Raw genomic sequence first — 7,266 nt, 5'->3', positions numbered from 1 at the left:
GAGGAGACAACTCATAAATTTGGTCATTGTGACGTACCTGTCGATATTGCCATTCTCTCTACTTTAAAGATTTTAATTTACAATGTAATGCCATACTGACAAAAATTCAATTTCGAAAGACAGTTAATATGGATAAAAATTTGTCAGTTAATGGTTACAACTCCTTCTAGGAGCCTACCGACTTATCTTTGTTCTAATTTGTAAAAGGTAATAATAGCAAGAACACATAAAAAGACAAGCATCATCATTGAAGGGAAATAACTCTTGACATTCTAAACACCATTTTCTTTCAGAATTCTTCTTTTACAATTATAAAGATATTATCTCTTACTCACATTTAAGCTCTATGTTATGCTGTTAGTCTTGGTCACCTTTTTTGTTGTAGGGCAGTAGAATCCAACATATATTAAATACTACATACCTTATGGATGATTGTGACTAAGTTTACATGATTGAGTTTGTATTCAGATATTCAGCCAACCTCAGGGAGTGGAATCTTCTTGCTGTGTTGAAGAACCATTTGTGGCCTTTGGCTGTGTTCTACCCTTTGGTCAAGTTGTCTCTTTAACACATTCCCCTTTTCCATTCTAAATTTTAGATATAAATGTTTCTATTGAATTTATTACAGCTTTTACATTAATGCTAGCAAGACAAATCTTTGTTTGGCTTGCTTGCTTTGTTTGTATCAATGTTTGCTCAAGCATGGCAATTAAGATAGGCGGGGCTTCAGCTTGTATACATCATACTTAAATTTTATTGGACGTTATGTTTGAGGTTAAGGACACCTAATCACATGACAAATATTCTCACATGTTTCCTCACCTGTAAAAATACAATAATTTGTCAATGAAAGAAAAATATAAACTTTTTTCTTGTATGAGGCTGAGAAACTGGCCTTCAGCATTGACCTAATATTGTTTTTTATAACATATCAATCTATTAGTTCAGTCAGTTATTTCCATGTCTGCCCTTCCATTATGTAACTCAAGAAAATATTCAAAAAAATGGGAAACAATTGTATCGAAAAGAGGAAATCGAGTGTAAATTTTTTTTTATGTTAGGGTGTGTTTGAGATGAATATTTTGTCTTGAAAACGTACAAAGCAAGAGTATTTGATACATCATCTCGCTTCAGATTGTATCATTTTAATATAGCAAAGCTACAGGTTGACTTTATAACATAAAAAAAAAATCACAGTACTAAAAGATGAAATATAGGGGTGAAGTGAAATACCTATCCAATGGATCACAAAATCAGAGTAGGTGTGTTCGAATAGCTATTTTACTAAAAGTGCTTGACGACAGTCTTTAAGTTGGATATTTGAAGAAAAAAAATTGTCTTCCATTTCTACGATTGTGAAAATAAACTGGCGTAATGGGGAGATAATTTCGACGAAGTAAAATCCTGTCTGTGTTGTATATTTACAGGTAAGGAAACATTTGAGAATATGAGTCATGGGATGTTTTAAAATTTAGTGTCCTTAACCTCAAACATAACGTCCAATAAAATTTAAGTATGATGTATACAAGCTGAAGCCCCGCCTATCTTAATTGCCATGCTTGAACAAACACTGATACAAACAAAGCAAGCAAGCCAAACAAAGATTTGTCTTGCTAGCATTAATGTAAAAGCTGTAAGAACATATGAAGAGTCAAGATTGGTATTAATACATGGTGTAAGTGTCTGTGTGTTCATTGCTATAGGCAGTAGTGATCCCTAAAATTCATAAAGGTTCTATGGAACCCTGTGTCTCATCAGCAATTGCTGCTGTCAGAGTAAAGGAGTAGTGTTGACTGTGACAAACTAGCTCTGTTTATCAGTTAAATATGTGGGGGGAAAATATATAACTTTTCTTTAGATGCAAATTTTTTTTCATGAAAAATCTTCAGCCCAAGTTTCATAACATTCTATGAAGATCCACAAAGTTGTTAAAGACTGAAAAATTGAATCCCAGACAATATCAAATTGTTAATAGCAGAAGTCTGTATACCAGTAAATTATGCACAAAAAATAAAAAAAATATTTTCAACATTTTGCCTCATCTATTTTAATGCATGTTGTTGGTTACCATGAGTTGTTGGGTTGTTGTTTCAATTTAATTCTAATTATTTTTTGTGATTTTCGGCACTGATATTTGAAGTAGAAAACAATTCATTATTTCTGTTTGTACAAACATAGGTGACTTCAATCTGTTCTTTTTTGTTAATATTTCATAAGCATAAGACAAACACCTGCAAATTTCATTTTAATGAAATCTGAATATATTTTGATATGTACAATTATTTTACAGAAACACATACATAATCTATCAATAAACACATTACTCTGAAAGATGAAAACACTTTTCATTGAAAATGTAATGTAATGAAGTTATCAATTACCCTACAACTGATCATAAAGGTATAATGGGGTATGATTATAAAATAATTTTGAATTCAGTATCTTAAAATTTTGAAAACCTGATGATGGAAGGTTTTAACAATCTTGACTGGCTATGAAAACCTGAGGTAAAATCCTTGTTTCAAATACATTTATGTGTTTTATATGAATAAATTTTAAAGGTTTTAGTGCATCAATCATTTCCCCGGTGCATTTATGGATATTAATTTCTGGAAATAATCATTATTTTGATTGACTGGTAGGGAATATTGTGTAAAATTTTGATGTAATTTGTTTTGAAGAGACTGAATAGTTATATTTATGGTGTTTTTGTGCCATGACAGTTGTCTGGACCACCAAAAAAAAAAACATTCTGAGAAAGAGGATAAGTTTGTTTGTTTCAGTGGTTTCAAATGTTCAAATATGGTTTCAAACTGTAAAGTGTCATCATAACATGAGAATTTACCACTGAGAGGGGTAGGAGGACTTTTTCTAGAATTGGAAAATTGGCATTTATTTTATCAGGAATATGGGATGAGAACCCCTCCTACCGTCTCTGTATTGTAACCATTATAGTTTGTACAAAACGATAACTTGTACACAACACATATGAAGGCTTCTTGTGGAGAAATATCATTAATGTACATGTGAACTAGCACAGAAATTAATCATTGAATCAGATTATTCAGTGAAGGGTAAATCTATAGACACAGACAGTAGTAGTGAGATTAAAATTTGAAAGAAAGCTGAAAAATAAAAATTAATTCATACTACATATATTAGAAAACTGAGATTTTGACCTTTACGTAAAAATTTCTGCAAACTAATGTATGACCTTTTTTGGTCTTTCTATAAAAACTGGTGAGATTTCGACAATTCTCACTCCTTCTTTGGTAATACTGTACATAGATTAATATCATTTAATGAGAAAAAGCCAGATAAAATATACTATAAGGTAAGGCCATGAACCTTTGCTAAATGACAACTCTTTCATTTCTAACTAAATGTTTGGAGCACAAATTTGTGTTCTTTGACTACTGACTAATGTTTTATGACTGAAAAAAACCAAGTGATTAATGAATCTGGCAGATTTTGATGCAATAAGTGATTTTCGGGGACTTTGGCAGATTTTGATGCAGAAAAGTGATTTTTGGGGACTTCCATTTAATTTTAGAAGTCTATGTGATTCTTCTGGTTATATTTTACTTCAGAAATACTAAAAAATATCTATTCAAAGATTTAAAATAGAAGGTAGGGTACTGTAATTATTTTGTTTTCTTTGCAAGAAAAAATTGAACATGGAAATATATATTTTTTTCTTGTCATAAATAAGTGTACTTTTCATGTTAATCCAAAAAAATATAAAATTTTGCACATTCTGTAGCTTGAAAACAAGCTCAGAAACATAGCTTGTATAATGTTATTGAGAACAGCACAGTACATGTAGAAACTACATTTTGGCAAAATATATACAAAGTTGATAATGTTTTGTTGATTCTCCCTTCCTACATTAAGGTGAAAGAAATGAGTAAATGAATAGATAAATAAATTATACAAACATAATGCCTTCTAAATAACACCAGATAACTAGAAAATTTGTATGGCAAACTAATGGTTCTAATAATAAATGCATGTACAGCAACTAAAATTAATACTTCACTCTACTTTCAAGAATAAAATATAGGCTATGGTGACCCAATTGATATTGAACTGATTAACACTTAAAAATAAAATATGATTTTTTTTTTGTATAAAACATTTATAAAAGCATGTCTTATTGGCTTGCAAGTCAATAATTTTGTATGTATCCTGGACTATTTCTTAATCAACAATTAATGTAATAAATGTTTAAACTTCATATTACTAGATTGTGCAAAGAGCAAGTTTTTTATTTTTAAATACTGTAGCTGAATTCAAAACATCCATGTACACAAATTGTATCTTATGGATTCTCCCCTAAATAGATGAAAGATTTACTATTACTGGTCCATTACCTGAATTATCATAATGAGCAATTTTTAAAAGTGTCATGTTCATTGGATTCCATTTAGTACAAATGTATTTGGTATCAAGATGGAAAATTCTAAAAATTAAACCGGGAATCTTACAAGAGAAAAATATCTCAAGTACATTTGTAATTGGATTGATTATAATTCTTTAGTACAAGTATCTTTTGGTAAAGTTATAACATTTATCTAATAGCTGAAAATATTCATAATATATAAAATTGTGACTTTTAGCAAGTGTTAAAACTCTTATTTGGCACATGTAAACAATACCATTACCCTTTTCTAAAAGGTTTCATCTTAAATATAATTGTACACATTTTAAAATGACAATAAAACCAATACAATATATTTATTTTTATTATTTATACAGAATCCATTGAAAGCCTTAAAAATGTGTGAAAGTTCCAAGTTAATTAACAGTGGCGTAGCTTGCATGTATGCTCAGATGCTCAAGCATCCACATCCTTTTGACAGGAAAAAAAATATAAATAAAGATATGTTCGCAGCTATTAAACTCGGGAGGTATAACAAGGGTTAGGATATGAGGATAACATCCAATTATTTCAGAGGAGTATGCTTGGTTATTAAGAATAATTTAGTTCATGTAATAAAACAAGATGGATAAATCGCAGAAAAGTGTTCTCAATTTTTTTTTCGTAAAAAGATTACGTCGTCGGCTACGGCAAGTGCAGAGGACGATCCTTGGACATGTTTCATCTGAAAAAGAGTCTAGCGGAGCGATGGCTTCTACAACTTACTGACAACATTACTGACAACTAAACCACCATATTCTGATATCGTTTCCTGTGACATGAAAGACGACGTGAAAAAAACTAATCTATAATAGAGTGTGATCATTCCTAGGCTTATCAGTAAATTCCAGTTTCTATCTAAGTCCACATATTAATTTTATTTTCAATAAAAGAACAAAGTTCCTATGTCCCCTGCATTGCACATATTTTATGTAACCAAGGAGGAACAAGCTAGGGCAGTAACTAATAAAAAATAATGTTTTCCTTTTCCTTTTATTTTTAATGGAGAAATAAAAGCTTCAGAGAAAATGCGATGGGATATCCGTTATAATTTATATTTCAAAAGGTCAAAGCTTAGGACTTATTTTCGAAATTGTCATTGCTGATGATATAAAAATCTGGCAAGAATTGTACACATGTGAGTGCAAACAAGACCGGATGGACGGACACCAGGAATTTCGATGATGTCCCCTGCCACGCGTTAATGGGATAACATCAGGTCCTATATTTCGAAGTGCCGCTGTGATGGGACCGTTTTTTGAGAAATGCTAGGAAAGGGGATCACTTCAGTTCCTTTATACAGAAGTGCCGCTGTGATGGGACCGTTTATGAGAAATGCTAGGAAAGGGGATCACTTCAGTTCCTTTATACAGAAGTGCCGCTGTGATGGGACCGTTTATGAGATGTCAAATATAAGATTGGTGGGAAACTTTTACATCAAATAAATAAATTATGAATTACATTCAATTTGGAGAATTTCGAGAAAACATTAAAATTTTGTTTGAAATATAATTATATGAATTGGTGGGTATTTTGAAATTAAACAAAAATCTAACCAGTGTCGGATTCTAGGGGAATACATGTGCTTACAGGAACAATGTCTGATAAAAAATATAATTTTCTGCATGAAATAGTCCAAAATAAAATTCGACTTGCTCCACTCGGCAAAGGCATCCACATCATTTCAACCCTGGCTACGCCCCTGATTAAGCACATAATGAATACATTTCTTCATGTAAATGGTTGAAGATTGTATGAACACAACACATAATTTTGAGTTATAACACTTCCTTATATAAATCAACAATCATATTTACTTTCAACACATTGAGATGAAGATTTCCTTATAAAAATTAGGTAAAATTAAAAACCAATTGTTCAGAGAACCATTGATGGTCTTTCCACCAGTAAGGATCTTTTTTATATGAAAATATTAAAATTCGGTTTTAAATGTCAATTTTAGCGTCAAATGACAGCTTATTGGACGCTGATTCCCAAAATATATGGTTTCTATACAAAAAGATATACATAAGGGATATCATTTTTTACTTCCGGTTTAAAAAATGTTATTTCCGGTATGTTTTGATAGTTTACGTGACACTGATTCCAAAAATAGATGGTTCTATATACTTTTACATTAAATTAGTACAAAAAATGGCTACTTCCGGTGTTATATGGTATTTTGAACCCCATGGTAAATTGACCCCGGGGTCAAAATACCGCTATGGTAAATTGAACCCCCCCATGGTAAATTGAACCCCCCCTGTATGGAAAATTGAACCCCCATGGTAAATTGAACCCCCCTGTTTTTTTCATCCTAGATGAATATTAGAACATTTTACATTATTCTAAAGAAAATCATAGATTAAAAAATCATTCATACAAGAAGGGGAGGTACATTTTCCATGCTCAATTAAAAGAAATATCTTTGCTTGGTATAAGTGCTCTGAAGTCTTTACCAACAAAATGTCATTCAACATACTTATTGACACATTATAACTAGACCATATGTAGCTTGAATGCTTTAATTATTTGTAATTATAACATATGTATATATATATATATAAGGGTAGTTTTGATTTTCCATGGTAAAAAAAGGGGGAGGGGGTCAAAATACCATGGCAAAGTAAAATTTAAAAAATATCTTTTCCAGCAAGTTAAATACATACTAACTACTTATTTGTGTATTCTAACTACATAAAAGAGTTCGAATTGCCAGAATTTCTGAAATTAAAGGCCTAGAGTAGGGGGTTCAATATACCGCAAGAGGGTAAAAATACCATGGCAAAGTAAAATTTTCAAAATATCTTTTCCATCAAAGTTAATACATACAAACTACTTGTGTG

This window comes from Mytilus galloprovincialis, chromosome 1 (assembly GCF_965363235.1).
Source record: "Mytilus galloprovincialis chromosome 1, xbMytGall1.hap1.1, whole genome shotgun sequence".
Taxonomy (NCBI): Eukaryota; Metazoa; Mollusca; class Bivalvia; order Mytilida; family Mytilidae; genus Mytilus; species Mytilus galloprovincialis.
This window is presented reverse-complemented; position numbering follows the sequence as displayed.